General features: G+C 37.3%; 1 protein-coding gene across 26 annotated transcripts in view; it reads right to left on the reverse strand.

Moving 5' to 3' along the window:
• The window catches only part of STAU2 (staufen double-stranded RNA binding protein 2), a 362,398-nt gene that overhangs the window by 264,465 nt on the left and 79,438 nt on the right, over positions 1-18,495 (reverse strand). The window lies entirely within an intron of this gene.

Here is an 18,495-nt window from a genome sequence, read left to right on the forward strand (position 1 = left end):
AGAGTTTCCCTTTTGGTTCCCGAGAAGAGACTCTGCAAACAAAGGACAGTAACAGAAGAACAGAAAAAAGGGCCCTAAGTGGGAGAAGAGAGGCCATGCCGAACGGAACGGCCAAATCTGTAATGTGACTCAATAAATAACATCTTTGTAGAGGTGACACGAAAAAAATTATCAAACACAGACAATTTTATAAGAGTATGCATTATTTACTAGCAAATCTCTCATTTTGGAAAGTAAGTTTCACATTTTTATTCTTTTTAACACATACACACGCAAAGAAGAGGAAGAACTCCCATATTCAAAAGGAGAAAAAAAAAGTCATGGAAAAAATGAACTATGTCAGTCTTCTTTAGCATAAGAAAGTTATTTTAAAGCAATTAAAACAATTGTTATTTCTGTCTAATTTTAAAGTCATGACATGTAAAAAAAAATAATAGTAATAATTCGCCAAACCTATATTCAGCTATCTGGCAGCTTCAACCACTCAGAATACAGAGGAAAACCAAAATATAAAAAAGGGAAAATAAATTCTTAACAGTCAAAATATTCATGAACTAAATAAAACTCATGTACTTACAGTAATTCTAGGCCTAGTTACTCTTACTTTGCTCCCAATTCTAATTACAATATCACTTTTCAAGACTATAGCAATTTAAAAGCATTAAATTAACAGAGGAGGGCAATGACTGCTGTATAAGGGTGCACTGACATGCAACAAGAAACAAGATGGCAACCTGATTGCCAAAGATGATTTAGAAAGTAAGAAAAAGCAGATTTGGGTAATCAAGAAACAGATGTCTGGAAGTATCTGGCATAAAGACAAACTATGTAAGTATCTCGTGGGACTCATAGTAATGGTTGTCATTTACAAAGCTGACACTGAGTCAACGGGATTCTTCCTGCTTTGCTCGTAATTGTGGCATTTTCAATTTAAGAATATAAAAAATGTATTGAAATTTTTCTATCCAAAATGACTGAAACACAAAAAGTGTTAAGTTTTCAAAAAAGGATGAATTCTTCGCACTTTAGAAAATCTAGATATCCAGAATTGATTCCCTGAAGATTGTGGTTAACTACAATTTTTACTTTCTACCTTACTCTCTTTTGAAGGTTCTCCAATTACTTAAATCAGCATACCAAACCAAACCCATTGCCCCTGAGTCCATTCAGATGCGTAGCAGCCCTACAGGACAGAGTAGAACTGCCCCATAGGGTTTCTAAGGAGTGGTTGGTGGATTCAAACTGCCAACCATAAAATAATTCTTGATGTTAACAGAGGAGGATACGTGTGGGGGTGGGGGGGGAGGGGAATTCCTATGGCTGGACATTAGAATAATCTGGGGAACTTTTAAAAATACTGGTGTTCAGGTTGGCCAAACAGAAATTCTAATTAGATAGAATTCGGGCATCAGAAATTTTTAAGCTTCTTAGAGAGCCTGATCTTCAGCCACGGTTGGGAACGATTAGATAGTCTCTGGGTGATGCTTTAAAGAATCTTATGGGGTCCTTGAACAGATACAGTATGCAGCATTTCCCAATTTTATCTTAAGATCTCTTTGTTCGTGGAACAAACATCTTGTAACACAGAATTAGTAATTCTTCAGCTGAAAATCAAGGTAAATACTAAGTTTAGGAGTAAACTGTACAACTTTCCAAATGTCATATAAAAGCTCTCATGTGCTTGATGGTAGAGGTGGGGGAAGAAGAAAGAAAAAAAGTTCTTACTTTCATACTGTTACCACTTTTATTATCACATTCCAAAAATTCTAAATGAAAGATTTCAATTTTAACTAAAAAAAGTTCATTTTCATGCTCAAAATCATTCATATGCTGTAAAAGCTAATCCCAAAGATAAATTCATACTGCCCTCTAATGGTTCAAGACAAGTATTTTTGCCTATACTTTACAAGAATTTATGATAATAAATATAATGTCTTACTCTTGTATAAATGGGAGAATTACATTAAATACCATACAAGGAATTTGTTTTTTTACCATAAAAGGAAAATAAGATTTCACTTTTGGGTGTAACTGAGCTCAGAAGGCTATGTCTGCTATATTCACATTCAAGACTTTTATTTATTAAGCCATTTTCATCAAATCACCATATTTGCCTCTGTATGTGTAAATCAAGATGAAAACATACGCTACTTCTGTGCATTCCCTAGTGGCCCACACCTTCTTAGACCATCTTTAATTCAGCTTCTTTTCTAAAAGTCTACAACAATGGTCTTCAAAAGTAATGCTCAGATACTCATAAAAGAATTTTGAAATCTTCTTGAACATTTTAAATTACATTTAAAATTTTAACTGGCATCAAAAATTCAACTTGCAAAGGACATAATTTCTAGTTTACTGTAAATACTGACATTGTAAAATAAAAATGTTACACCAGTCTTTTAAATACAACAAAAAGAATCTAAATATTATAAATCAGTATCTACTCTCATCTACTTAAAAAATACATAAGCTCCTAAATATAACAGAAATTTTACATTCTTTTTTTCTTGAACTTTTATTTTATTCTACTCTACATAATTTTATCCTGATGTGATATTAATATTTTACTAACTGAAAATCGTTGTTTACCCTATCATAATTCTATGCATCATAAACACAGGTATTAATTTAAATTTTTAGAAGTTTGTATTTCCTATGACCATAAGTATATGGGTTAAAATTTTTTTGTGGAATGAGCCATTAATTATTATTATTTTTGTTACTATTAGATAATTAATGAAGCAATAAAAATGTTATAAATTTTGATAAATAATTTTTAAACAAAAAGTAAAATCTTAATGGACATGCATGTCAGTGAGAGAGATGGGGTTTATTTGTTCTTAACTTATATTGATGTATCTAAGAAAAAATATTTCTTACTACTAGAATGAGACAGGTTCTCAATTTTATTGTTATTTCACAGTTTGCTAGTATAGCACTGAGAACTTCTATCCACGTTAAGAAGTAAACCACCCCTGAGTTTTGTTATAGTAAGATCACTGAATTTTTTTCTATGCCAAATCTTATACTGTGATCTACCATGAGAAATTATTTTTAATGATGTGGCAACTGATGACTTGATTAGGTCGTCTTTCAATTTGTGGAAAGCAAAAAACTTGAAACTCTGCCTGACTTGCAGAAGTTATTCAGCTTCTCACTTTCTGGGAAACATTCCAAAAATGCATTACTAAGACTTATCAAACGGCTATTAATTATACCTGTTACTCTTTTACTTAGTGACACTTTTATTTAATTTCATATATTCCAAAAGGTTAGAAAAAATATTGTTAATCTCAGTACTCCTCTGCTGATGTAATATTTGTTTTATAAAATGCTTTTATCTTATAACACACTTCAAATACATTTTCTCCAAAATCTTGGAGTAGCACACTTAGCACATTTAATTTACAGTAAACATTCACCAGTACTCACTGGCAATCAATTGCCAAATCAGGCTTTCTATCAAAAAGTGCCCAACTTTGTTTCTCAAGTCAAACACATGTTGGGCTTAAAAGACAAAGATTTTCAATTTGGCTCACAAAGGAAGACCCAACTTAAAATAACAAATGCAAGAAATAACAAAAACAGAGAAAGGCTAAAAATGAAAGGATATGCAAAAGTATACCAGGCTAATGGAAACAAGAAGAAAGCTGGGATTGTTATTCTTACATCAGACAAAGTTGAATTCAAGCTAAAATTCATTAATGAGAAAGAATGATGTATTTAATGCTAAAATCCATACTTTTCAAGTAATATATAACAGTTATAAATATCTATGTACTAAATAATATAGCCACCACCTTATGAAGTTAAAACTACAGGCAGTACAAGGAGACAAAGAGAGAAGCACACAAATAATAAGACATTTCTACACATCACTCTTAGTATAATACACAGCAAGTGGGGGAAAAAGAATAAGGAAGACCTAAAAAACAAAATCTCATGAAAGATCTTATGAATACATACATAAACACACACTTATTGTTAGGTGTCACTGAATTGATTTCTGAGTCTTAGAAGCCCATGTGACCGAGCAGAACTGCCACATAGGGTTTCTAAGGCTGCGATCTTTACAGAAGCAGACTGCCACGTCTTTCTCCTGTGGAGCAGCTGGTGGGTTCAAATCACTGACCTTATGGTTAGCAGCTGAGTGCTTAACCACTGTATCACCAGGGCTCCTTAATTGTGATCATGTGGAACCATACACAGAAAAGATGCAGTCATTCGAACAGAACAAAGGGATACTGCATGGTTTACAAGCAGAAAAGGTGTGCATCAGGGCTGTATCCTTTCACCACACTTATTCAATCTGTATGCTGGGCAAATAATGTCAGAAACTGGACTGTATTTGAAGAAGAATGCAGCATCAGGTTTGGAGGAAGACCTGCCATATGCAGATGACACAACCTTGCTTTGTGAAAGTGAAGAGGACCTGAAGCACATGCTGATGAAGACTACAGCCTTCAGTATGGCTTATACCTCAACCTAAAGAAGACAAAAATCTTCACAACTGGACCAATAAGCAACATAATGATAAACAGAGAAAATGCTGAAGTTGTCAAGGATTTCATTTTACTTAGATCCACAATCAACAACCATGGAAACAGCAGCCAAGAAACCAAATGATGTATCATGTGGGGCAAATTTGCTGCAAAAAGCCTTTTTAAAGTGTTAAAAAGCAAAGATGTACTGACCCAAGTCATGGTATTTTCAATGGCCTCATATGCATGTAAAAGCTGGACCAATGAACAAGGAAGACCAAAGAAGAACTGATGCTTTTGAATTATGGTGCTGGTGAAGAATACGGAATATATCACGGACTGCCAGATAGAACGAAGGAGTACAGCCAGAATGCTCCTTAGAAGCAAGGGTGGTGAGACTTTGTCTTGCTTACTCTGGACATGTTATCAGGAGGAATCATCCCTGGAGAAGGACATCATGCTTGGTAAAGTACAAGATCAGTAGAAAAGAGGAAGACCCTCAAGGAGATGAATTGACACAGTAGCTGCAACAATGGGCTCAGACACAGCAATGACTGTCCGCATGATGCAGGACTGGGCAGTGTTTCATTCTGTTGTACACAGGGTCACTAAAAGGAGGAACCAACTCAATGGCACCTTACAAAAACAACATATTTTCATGGGAAATTATCTGTTTTACAGGTTTGCTGAGTTGGAATCGACATGACAGTAATGGGTTTGGTTTTTTTGATCTAAGCTTTCAAAGTAATCCCCTATAACTTGTTAAAATTTTTCTCTGTTCCAAAGGTCATTTTCTCCTTGTCATTTCTTATTTTATTTGTGCTTTCAACAGTTAACACAACTGTTTATGTGTCTATGTTGTAAATTTTAAAAACTAGGGCTCTGATTTATCAATTAGATCTACTGTTTTTTATTCTCTACTTCATTTCTGCTTTAATATTCATTATTTCTTCCTCTGTATTTTCTTTCGGTGTACTTTTTTTAAACTAGCTTTTACGATGTTGAGTCATCCTATCCAAGAGCAAAAAATGTCTGTTTGTCCAAGAATACTTTTATTCATGTATTTTTCATGTATTTTTGTACATTCTTGATCAGTTAATTCCTCTGTATTTTATCTCCTTTGTTCTTACTATAAATGGTGTTTTCTCTACCATTATATACTCTACCTGATCGTTGCTTATATATTTGAAGGCTATTGATTCTGGATGTTAACTATACAGCCTGCCACCTTACTGAATTCCCTCACTGTTTGAACTGTTCTCCAATTCTTATGCCTCTAAAATGACCTCTCTCCTCTGACTGAATTAATACTCTAGTATAATGCCAAATACTATTGGATATAGTGTGATCTTGGTGTTCAATCATTGAAATAACCCTTTAATGCACTTTCAAGGCATCTGGTGGTAATCTCCACTACAGCATTTATCATGCTGAGTTGCAACTGTCTATCTTCACCTACTAAGCTTTAAGCTCAAGAATAATGGTAGTGTGTTACTCATCTTTGTGTTTCTAGCATTCAGCTTCTCAAAAACTGTTAACTGACACTGACATACTGAATAAATCAATCTATGAATAAATATATTCCTAATGTCAATGAATCAGATTAAAAAAAAAAAAGGTGTTCCTGGACAAGAATCCAGAACTAAGGGGCAGGGTTAAAATTTGTGGGAAAAGAATTTCTCTCCTTCTCTTTCTCTCTAGATGTTTTTCTCTTTAATCTGAGAGACTCTGAGTAAGTTTATACTCCTGGGTAGTTGGTACTAAGATACCAAGTAGCTGTTATGTTCAGATGGCCCTTCTAATTCTAGAAAGCAAGCTGTAGCTTACAAGTCAGATTATTTCATTTCTGGTACTTATTTTGTAATTTCAAGCTTTATATAAAATACTCACCAAAAGTTCAGTTGTGCCCTGGGGATTAAGGAAAAGATCAAGTATCTACCCCAGGTCACAGTACAAAAGGGGAGGTGACGACATCTCTTCCCTTCTGAAAGACACTGTAGTGAAGGCTGTAGTACCAAAAGCAAGAGCTCACCAAGGGGAGGGTGAAATCTCAGTAGGTAAGAATATGGCTATTTCTCTCCTGATAAAATTGTTGTTGTTATTGTTAGTTGCCATAGAGTTGATCTCAACTCATAGCGATCCCACGTGTGCAGGGTAGAACTGCTCCATAGGGTTTTCAAGGTTGTGACCTTTGGGAAGCAGATCGCCAGGCCCATCTTTGAAGGCACCTCTAGGTGGATTCAAAGCACCAACCTTTCAGCTAGCAGTGAAGCACTTAACGGTCTGCGACACCCAGGGTCTCCTTTCCTATATAAAGATCTTCCCATAATTTCCAAATTTGAAGGATCTCAGTTTTATTTTATAAAGCAGGAACTTCCTTATATAATGTAGGAATTGTTTTGTTATAGCTCAACAAATCATGGTTGCACTAAACATTAAATTCTACACTCTTGCTGTAAGGCAGATCTTACCCATGGTGTCCTGGACTGTCACAGCCTTTACCACTTCTTCTACCTGCAGCTACCCTATCTGCTGCTTCTATACCCCATTACTTAGCCCATTCCTGTCTTTAAGCCTTCTCTTAAAACATGCACAACACTTGAGGCACCCATCCTTCCTACCGCTGATTAAACTCTCTTCTAGTAATAAGCAATTTGAAATTAAAGCTGTAGAGAAGGGTAAATTGTCTCTCTCCACCACCCTGATGGTGTCTGGCACATTCCTATTGCTAGACCTACGAAAGACCCACTTCCACTGATCAGGTGGCATCAAGGAGAAAGTATTCCTTGGGAGCCCAAGTTGGAACCATTTAGAAGGTATACTATTCACTATAAGTTAAATGGGCTTTTACATGCCATCTGGGAATTCTGCCACCATTTATCACAATGTTTCTACGAGAAAATGCATTCTAAGCTTCCAGTAACCAACAGGAAAACACACTTTTGGAACATGGCCTATTTTGATGATCACCCAAAGTGTTGCCCAGAATTTATCAGACAAAATATTACATTTCCAAGAAATCTCATTATTGCAGAGACTTCTATAAACATGTAATATAAACTCTTCTTATTAATACTCACAGCACTTGCTTTATAAAGCATAAATTTATTTGTAAATCCAATTAACATTAAAAACCACAAAGTCGTCTCTAAAATTCAGTAGTTGAAGACAATATATAGAAAGTAATTGAGTATTAAGAGGAAACACCTGGTAGATATAACATTGTTTTTTTTAATTCATAAAGAAACTCTCCAAGACAAAGGAAAAAAAAAGCTTCAGAATTTTTCAAATGTCTCAGAGCTAAGACTAGCAAGCTAAATAAAATTTCTTAGCTGAATTCTGAATACTGAAAGCCCACTCATCTGTATGTCACCTGTAACATTAAAAAGAGCTTCATAAATTGTACTGACATTTTTCTCATCGATTTTAAAAAAAAGACAAGTAAATCAGCACTGCTAAAGCAAAATCACTCAACTGAACAGAGAGATGAAGATACTTTGTGAGACAGCACTGCTTTAAACACAGATAAAGTGAATTTAGGGGCCCTAGTTTTTGTTTTAGTGGTGCAGTGGCTAAGCGTTCAGCTGCTAACCAAAAGGTCGGCAGTTCAAATCCACCAGTCACTCCTTGGAAACTCTACTGGGCAGTTTTACTCCATCCTATACGGTTGCTATGAGCCAGAATTGACTTGAAGGCAATGGGTTTTCTGAAAGTGAATTTAACAACATCGTACTTGTTTCGCCGAGCTTGAATAATAAATTAGCCTCATATGAAAGAATAGAGGATGCTGTTTATTTTCCCTAGTCTACGACAAAAGTTGTTGAAATTAGAATTAGAAAGATAGATTCCTTCCTGTAAAAATTTATGAATTTAGCATTTATCATATTTAAGTCATGGCTACACTTCCCTTGTTAAAGAATCATGATAAACTTGAAAAAACGAACAAAAAACTTAAGCATAATTATTCCTTTGGTGCTACTTTCCTTATATTCACCTTTGTGGAGAATAATGCTTAAGCTTTTAGCATAAAGAACTCAAGAAGGATCTTGAGAGCAGTAAATAAAAAGCAGCCACTGATCAAAATAATCAAACACAGACCCATCCAGATTTATAAATGGGCATTTTTTTTTTTATTTAAGAATTTGCTTTTTTCTTTTGGTTTTGTTTTAGAGGAATATGAAAAATGTTAAAATTATGTGACTTTAAGAAAAAAATTTTTTTATTTAATAAACACACTACATATTTTCAATAGTCGCTAATACAAAATTGAGTGGTGAGTCCTGGGCCTGCCTGCCTGCCTGCCTATAAGAGCAAAACAAAGGCATACAGACTCCTGAAACTGCATCACAGAAGATTTATTACCAAGTTATTAGTCCCTGAATACTAGTTCAGTGGCAAGAAAACACAGGCTACAATTCCCTGGGAATAAAAGCAAGAAAGTGGAAAGGTCAAAGGTAGAATAAATGACTATCCAGCTGGATGGAAAAGGCAGAAGAGGAGGATATATTAAATACCACATACAGTTTCATAATAAAGGACACAGATTTTCTGAAGCTTATATTTAAACTCCAAGTTATTAACTCTTGATGTATACAATAGTTTTCCAATGAAGAAATAATTCTCTGTGCTGCTACAGTTCAGGGTCAACTAAATTCAAACAAAAGACCGATAGAGAACCAGCCATCTCCTATAAAGCATACACCCAGAAATAATAATGAATCATAGCCTGATTTTTTGGGAGGCAGCAGAAGTGAATTCTTAAAAAAATACTTAAGGGCCATGTGTAGTCACTGAATTGTTTTATTTAATCCTGAAAACAACACTATGAGGAAGCACTATTTAGTCTCCTCAATTTACAGATGAGTTAACTATGGAATAGAAGGTTGAGTAACCCACTCAAATCCACACAGTTACAACCCAAACTCCAGAGTCCATATTTATAACTAGACTATAACATAATAAAGTCTAACCATTACTGAGCAAAGGCAAAGCTAAGCAATTTACAGGCATCTTGTTTCATCCTCAAACACCCTATGTGGTAATTATTATTTTAACCCCTAGAAAGACGTTTCCAAGGATCCCTGGTAGTGCAGCAGTTATGCGCTCAGCGGTCAGAACCCACTAGCCGCTCGGCGGGGGAGAGACAGTCTGCTTCTGTAAAGATTTACAGCCTTGGAAACTCTAAGAGTCAGTTCTGCTCTGTCCTATAGGGTCACTATGGGTCGAGATCAACTCAACAGCAATGGGTTTAAGGCAGCGATGAGTTTAAGACGTTTATTAAGGTGCCCTGGTGGTGCAGTGGTTAAGTGCTCGGCTGCTAATCAAAAGGCTGGTGGTTTGAACACCCACCAACTGCTCCATGGGAGAAAGATGCCGCAGTCTGCCTCCCTAAATTTTACAGCTTTGGAAACCCTATGAGGCAGTTCTACTCTGTCCTACAGGTCACTAAGTCAGAATCAACTCAATGGCTCTGTGGGAGAGAGACCTACTGATCTGCTCCCACAAAGATTACAGCATAGACTAACCCCATGGGGCAGTTCTACTCTGTCCTATAGGGTCACTATGAGTCAGAATCAACTCACTCGCTCTGTGGGAGACCTAGTGATCTACTCCCACGAAGATTACAGCCTAGAAAAACCCTATGGGGCAGTTCTACTCTACGACATGGGGTCAACTGTGAGTTGGAATCAACTCAACAGCACCTAACAACAAGACATTTGCAATGTTTTTGGCCAAATGCCTAAGAGGCAAAAATCTGATGCTCTCTTCAAAGAAAACTGAGGAATACTTTATATTTTTTAATCCAATCGATTGAGGTTATTGAGGTAATACTTACATATAATAAAATGGGCCTATTTTGAGTGCATAGTTTGATAAGTTTTGTTCCTGATCTTATGAAAAAATATTCAGTCTTTCATCGTAAAACATTATTTAAAGGCTATTTAGCGAAGCGCTTTGTCAGATTAAGGAAGTTCTCTTCCATTCCTAGTCTGCTGAGAGTCTGTATCATGAATGTGCGGTGAATTTGTCAAACGCTTTTTTCTGCATCTAACGAGATGCTCGTGGCTTTTCTCCTTTATTCTGTTATTATGATTAAATATTTTGATTACTAAATGTTAAATAAATCTTGTTTTCCTTGGATAAGCTCTACTTAATCATGGTGTCTTATGTTACTTATATTCTGCTGGATTTTATTTACCAATATTTTGTTAAAGATTTTTGTGTCTGTGATCATGAAGGATACTAATCACAAGTCTTCTTGTAAGGTCTTTGTAGTTTTAGCATAAGGATAATGTTGGCTTCATGAACTGAGTTGGGAAGCGTTCCTTTCTCCTGTTTTCTGACAGTACTGGTATTATTTCTTCTTCATATGTTTGACAGAATTTACCTGTCGAACCATTTGAGATTGGAATTTTCTTTGTGGAAAAGTTTCTAGTTGTAAATTAAATTTCTTTGGTAGGGTTGTTCAGGGTTTTTTTTTGTGTTCTTAAGTTGATTTTAACAATTTATGCCTTTTAATAAATTTGCCTAATTCCTCAAGGGAAAAAGCAGCAGCAGAGAAATGGCAGCAGCACAGGCAGGAGATGGCACGGTGGGCTTCCCGCCCACAGAGCGAGAAAGCTGAGTGCCTTTGGGCAGGAATCTTGCTGGCAGGGTAGGGTGCCTCTGGGCACATATACCAAAAAAATCCCAGTGCCACTGAGTTGATGCTGACTCATAGCGACCCCAAAGGACACAGTAGAACTGCCCCATAGGGTTTCCATGGAGTGGCTGGTGGATTCAAACTTCCAACCTTTTGGTTAGCAGCCAAGTTCTTAACCACTCTGCCACCATGGCTCCCTGGGCACATACAGGCAGAGCTAAAAGAGCTTTGTAATGCTTGCTGAGTAGGGCCAGAGAGAGGTGTGCCTGCAGGGACAGCTGAGAACAGGCTGTCCTGATGAAAGAACTGTATCCTGAGCATTCCTGAACCTGAACTTTAACCTGTTACTTCCCTAAGAAACCCTATAATCCTGAGTATTATCTGAGTTCTGTGTGGCCAACGCAATTAATTACAGAACTCAGCAGGTAAGTAGAGAGTGCTGTGAGAGGGAGAGTTGGTGTTAGAGTCAGTAAAGATGGTGGAAAGAGGGGGCATGTCTGACATCTGCATCTTAGGAGTCAGCCTTGGGCTACTGATTCTGAGTCTCCTTCCCCCTTGTGATGTTAGAGGAAGTCAGACACTACCCCCACACCATTTTTACAAAGTCTGTAGTGTTGCTGCTTTTCTGTCCACTTATTCTAAGGTCTGTTGGTAGGTGCATGTATACTTAAAATTGTTAGGTCCTCTGGATGATTTTATTCTTTTAACTCTTTCTCCCTCGTAATATTTTGTGTTGTATGGTCTACTTTGTCCAATGTTAATATAGCCACTCCAGCTTTATTATGATCAGTGTTTCTACTTTTAACCTATCTGTGTCCTTATATTTAAAATGGATTTCTTTACATAGCATATGGTTATATACGCTGTTCTATCCAGTCTGACATTTGATATCTTTTAACTAGAATGTTCAGACCATTTACATTTAATGTAATTACCAACATAAAAACTAAAAAATAGTTGGTTTTAAATCTACCATCTTGTCCCCTGATCTCTATTTGCCCTATGTGTTCCTTACTCCATTTTCCCACCTTTTTTTCTTTCACTTTTTTTAGACTACAAATTTTTTATGATTCTATTTTATCTCCACTTTTGGAGTCTTAGCTATTCTTCCTTTGTTTTCTTTTATTTGCTCTGCAGTTTACAATATGCATCTTCAACTTGCCACAATTCCCCTTCACATCATTTTATATTAGTTCACGTACAATGTAGGAAAATTATAGCGGCATACTTTATTTCCACCCTTTTTATCCTTTGTTCTATTGTAATCATAATTTTACTTTTACCTGTTATAAAATTCACAAAACACTATTACGTTTTGCATTCTCAATTTAAATAAAATTTTAATGTTCTTTATATTTACCATATTCCATGCTTTTCATTACTTATTTTTTAATACCCTTGGCCTGAAGAACTTCATTTAACATTTATTGCAGGACAGCTCTGTTGGTAACAAATCTGTCACCTTCTGTCTGGAGGAAAAAAAAAAATCTTTATTTTGCTTTCATTCTTGAAGACATTTTCACTGGGTACGGAATTCTACATTGACATTTTTTTTTCTTTCAGCACTTTAAAATATTGTTCCACTGTCTTCCAGCTTTCATACTCGTTCCTCTGTATGCAATGTGTCTTCCTTCTCTGGCTACTTTTAAGATGTTCTCCTTATCACTGGTTTTCAGCATTTTGATTATAATGTACCTTGGTGTAGTTTCTTTTGAGTTTATTCCGTTTGAGGATCATTGCACTTCTTCGCACCACAGATTTATATAGTTTTCATCAAACCTGGATGTCTTTCAGCCATTGTTGTTGTTGTTCTTAGGTATCATTGAGTTGGTTCTGACTCACTGCAACCCTATGTACAAAAGAACGAAACACTGCCAGGGTCTGCACCATCCTCACAATCGTCGTTATGCCTGAACTCACTGTTACAGCCACCATGTCAATCCACCTCATTCAGGGTCTTCCTCTTTTTCACTGACCATCTACTCTAAAAGCATGACGTCCCTCTCAGGGACTGGTCCCTCCTGATAACATGTCCAAAGTATATGAGAAGATGTCTCACCACCTGTCTTAGTTATCCAGTGCTGCTATAACGGAAATACCACAAGTGGGTGGCTTTAACAGAGATATTTATTCTCTCACAATCTAGTAGGTTACAAGGCCAAATTCAGGGTGTCAGCTCCAGCTGAAGGCTTTTTCTCTCTGTCAGCTCCGGAGGAAGATCCTTGTCTTTAATCTTCCCATGGTTGAGGAGGTTCTCAGGTGCAGGTACCCTGGGCCCAAAGGACGTGCTCTGCTCCTGGTGCTGCTTTCTTGGTGGTGTGAGGTCCCCAAGTCTCTGCTTGTTTCTCTTTCTTTTATCTCTTAAGAGATAAAAGGTGGTGCAGGCCACACCCCATGAAAATTCCCTTTATATTGGATCTTCGAGGTGACCCAGTAAGGGTGGTGTTACAGTCCACCCTAATCCTCTTAACATAAAATTACAATCACAAAATGGACAACAACCACACAATACTGGGAATCATGGCCTAAGCTGATACACACATTTTCGGGAGGGACATAATTCAATCCATGACACTATCCTTGCTTCCAATGAGCAGTCTGACTGTACTTCTTCCAAGACAGATTTGTTTGTTCTTTTGGCAGTCCATGGTATAATCAGTATTCTTCCCCAACGCCATAATTCAAAGGCATCAATTCTTCTTGGTCTTCCTTACTCATTGTCCAGCTTTCATATGCATATGAGGCAACTAAAAACACCATGTCCTGGTCAGGTGCACCTTAGTCCTTAAAGTGACCTCTGCTTTTTAACACTTCAAAAAGCTCTTTAGCAGCAGATTTGCCCAATGCAATGCATTGTTTGATTTCTTGACTGCTGCTGCCATGGCATTGATTGTAGATTCAAGTAAAATAAAATCCTTGACAACTTCAATCTTTTCTCCATTTATCATGATGTTGCTTATTGGTCCAATTGTGAGCATTTTTGTTTTCTTTATGCTAAGGTGTAATCCATATGAACACTGTGGTCTTTGATCTCCAAGAGTAAGTACTTCAAGAACTCTTCACTTTAAGCAAGCACAGTTGTGTCATCTGCGTTAACACAGGTGGTTAATGAGTCTTCCTCCAATCCTGATGCCCCGTTCTTCTTCATATAGTCCAGCTTCTCAAATTATTTGCTCAGCATACAGATTGAGTAAGTATGGTGAAAGGATACAACCTCGATGTACACCTTTCCTCGCTTTAAACCATGCAGTATCCCCTTGTTCTGTTTGAACGACTGCCTCTTGGTCTAAGTACGGGTTCCTGATGAGCACAATTAAGCTATTATTCTTTAAATATTTTCCTGTCCCACTCCTCATCCTGGAACTCCAATTACACATGATAGTCCACTTAACATTGTACCACATATCTCTGAGGCTTATTCATTTTGTTTCAGCCTTTGTTTCTTTTTGTTTCAGTGTGTACAGTTCCTGTTGTTGTATCTTAAAGTTTACTGATCTTTTCTTCCAGTGTTTAAGCTGTTAATTCTATGCAATGATAACTTTTCTTTCAGTTCATATATTATGATTTTCATCTACAGTAGTTCCATCTGGATATTTTTATATCTTGCCCATTTCTCTTCATTGTGTTCCTGATTTCCTTTAAATCTTTGGTTATATTTACAGCATCTGTTTTAGCATACTTATCTGATAAGTCCATCATCTCCATTATTTCTGGATCTGTTTCAATTGACTAATTTTTCTCCTGATCATAGGTCACACTTTCCTCCTTCTTGGTAGGTTTAGTAATTTGCTATTGAATATTAGACAATGTAAATTTTACATTGTTGACTGCTAGATTTTGTTGTGCTTTAAAGAGTGCTGGACTTCGTTATGGCAGAGGGTTAAGGTACTCGTAAATCAGCCCGATCTTCCTGAGGCCTGTTTTTAATCTTTGTCGGGGCAAGTTTAGAGTAACCTTTATTCTCTGGCTAACTCAGCCTCACCAGTAAGGCAAGGCATGATGCTTCTTAGGGTCTCTACTAAATGCCCTGGGTATTCAATGAGGAGTTTCCACTCCTCTGGTTGAAACTCAAATGCCTTTTAACCCTGGGTGATCTTTGTGTATTGTTCATCTCACAGGTAAGATCTTTTCCTGGCCACATGGATTTTTTACCCTATTCATACACATCTTAGATAGCAGCAACAGAATCAACAGCACCCTTATGGAGTTTTCTGGGGTTGCTTCTCTATGTATCTCCCTCCTCCGCATTTTTCCTAACCACAAATTCCACTTCAGCCTTCCTAAACTCCAATCTCTATATTCTCAGCTCAGCAAGACCACAGTGCTCTCTGTTTGGGATTCCTCTCCCTGTACCAAAAGTAACTCCAGGCAAAAAGCCAGGGTGATCATAGGGCTCACCTCATTTGTTTCTCTTCTTTTCAAAGATCACAGTACTGCGCTACCTGATTCAATGTCTATGATTTATTCAATGTTCAATGATCTATGTCCAGTGTCTAAAACAATTTTATATATTTTATGAGGCTTTCTAGTTATGGTAGGAGGGTAAGTCTGCTCCCATGTTCTGTAGTGGCCAGAAGCATAGGCTTCCAAAATGTATTTTTAAATTATTTGATTTTTATCATATACTTGGGGAAACATGTTTTGGGGCTTTCCTCATAGCTCATTTCAGAAAAAAAAGTATTTCATTTCATAAGTATTTTATTTAAAATAAAAAAGCGTCACATCTGGTCTTACTAAACAATGAGTTTTGCTTTAAAGGGTTGCAATGTTCACTAGGTTCCTGTTTATTCTCAATTTTAAACACACACCTGAGACGAGAGCTTCTGACCCAGAATTATCCTCTTATTTACCCTGAAATTATCCCCCTGGCTCTCTGATTCTCTGGTTTCAGGATGAGTTCACACTCCTTCATCCTTGGTAACCTGTTGAAATTTTCTTCTCTGGCTTATGAGAGTTTTTAAAGGACAATATATTTTTAATTTGTCTTTAATAGGGGTTTTATTTCCACAAAACAAAAAATATCTCTAAGTTAACAATGCAAGCCTATATGAACACTTAAAAAATTTTATCTTGCAGCCTACCTTTCAGCTCTACATATATTCTATAAAGTGCTGTCCTCATGAGGAAGTGTCAGTGAAAGAAAAAAAAAGTTCTGACATATAACTCCATGTATAAAGATATAAAAAAAGAGAAATACATTTCCCAAACCAAGGGACGTAGTACACAAAAAGTAAAGTTATATACATACATATATATATATAAAATACATACATGTTTTATATAAATACATACGAGACTCAAAAAAAGCAAACCCATTGCCATGGAGTCAACTTCAACTCATAGCAATCCCATACGGCAGAGTACAACTGTCCCATAGGGTTTCCGAGGAGCAGCTGATGGATTTGAACTGACCTTTTGGTTGGCAGCAGAGCTCTTAACCAATGCATCACCAGGGCTCCGTGTGCGTGTGCGCACGTGCACAAACAGTTAAAGTGCTCAAATACTAGTCGAAGGACTGGCAGTTCAAACACACCCAGAGGCACTTCGGAAGACAGGCCTGGCAATCTGCTTCCAAAAGGTCACAACCTTGAAAATCTTATGGAAAAACTGCACTGAATAAGGGTAGGGTTACACAACAGATTACTGTAATTGCTATCATAAGTTTTACACCTATGGAAAGTTGAACTGGCAGAAGCTGTGTGATAGATACTCTTAGAACAAACAAACAAAAAAAAGGTAACTGCTGAGGCTGCTTATGTACAACCAAAAAACCTTATGGGATTTGGTAACTTGGTTTGGAGATTTAGGGTCATGGTTTCACGGCACATCCCAGTTAACTGGCCCAATACCATGTTCAGTGCTTCTATCCTACCTCCTATTTTGTTGTGTAGTGCCTGGGGTCTTAAAAGCGTGCAAGAGGCCACGAAAGGAACAACAATTGGTCTCTATTCACCTGGAGCAACAGAGGAAGAAGGAGAGTCAGGAACAGGAGGAAGAAATGGAATGCGTGACTAATTACCTCCATGAACAACTGATTCCTTTGCCATGAGACCAGAACTGAATGATGCCCAGCTACCACTACTGAACATTTTGATCAAAGATTCTATAGAAGAATCTTGATCAAAAGGGGGAAAATGCAGAACAGAATTTCAAACTTATGTATTCCAGACATTTTAAAGCCATGGAGGCTAGAAGAACCCCTCAAACTACTACCCTGAGATAATCTTTAAAACTTAAAGCAAAAATATCCCCTAAAGGAACATCTCGGTCAAATGGCATAATAAAATCTATTAAGAAAACATTCTGCATCCTACTTTGGTGAGTGGCATCTGGAGTCTTAAACACTAGCAAGTGGCCATCTAAGATGCATCAAGTGGTCTCAACCCACCTGGATCAAAGGAGAATGAAGAACACCAAAGATGCAAGGTAATTATGAGCCCGAAAGACAGAAAGGGCCACAAATATCAGAGACTACATTAGCCTGAGACCAGAAGAACTAGATGGTGCCTGGCTACAACCAATGACTGCCCTGACAGGGAACACAACAGAGAATCCCTGATGCAACAGGAGAGCAGTGGGATGCAGACCTCAAATTCTCGTAAAAAGACCAGACTGAATGGTCTGACTGAGCCTGGGATGACTCCAGAGGTCGTGGTCCCCAGACCTTCTGTTAGCCCAAGAAAGGAACCATTCCCAAAGCCAACTCTTCAGACAGGGATTGGACTGGACTATAAGATAGAAAACGATACTGCTGAGAAGTGAGCTTCTTGGCTTAAGTAGACACATGAGACTATGTGGACAGCTCTTTTCTGGAGGAGAGATGAGAAGGCAGTGGAGGACAGAAGCTGGCTGAAGGGACACGGGGAATACAGGGTGGAAAGAGGGAGTGTGCTGTCTCACTGGGGGGAGAGCAACTAGGAGTACATAGCAAGGTGTACATAAATTTTTGTATGAGAAACTGACTTGACTTTTAAACTTCCACTTAAAGCACAATTAAAAAAAAAAAAAAAGGAAAAAAAAATCCCTAAAATCTTCTTAAAACCAAACAGACTAGTAAAAACTATCTGCCTTGAGCATTATGCTCGTCTAAGAACTATCTCTATTAATCAACATGACAACAGCAACTCAAAAGATCAGATAAGAGCTGTTACGGATTGAACTGTATTCCCCAAAAATATGTGTTGTAAATCCTAACTTCCATGCCTGTGGTTGGAGCCCTGCTGTCACAGTGGTTAACAGCTCAGCTGCTAACAAAAGGTCTGCAGTTAGAAATCACCAGCCACTCCCTGGAAACCCTACAGGGTCACTATGAGTCGGAATGAACTTGAAAGCCATGGGTATGCCTGTGGTTATAATCCCATTTGGAAATGG

Source organism: Loxodonta africana, chromosome 14 (assembly GCF_030014295.1).
Source record: "Loxodonta africana isolate mLoxAfr1 chromosome 14, mLoxAfr1.hap2, whole genome shotgun sequence".
Classification (NCBI taxonomy): Eukaryota; Metazoa; Chordata; class Mammalia; order Proboscidea; family Elephantidae; genus Loxodonta; species Loxodonta africana.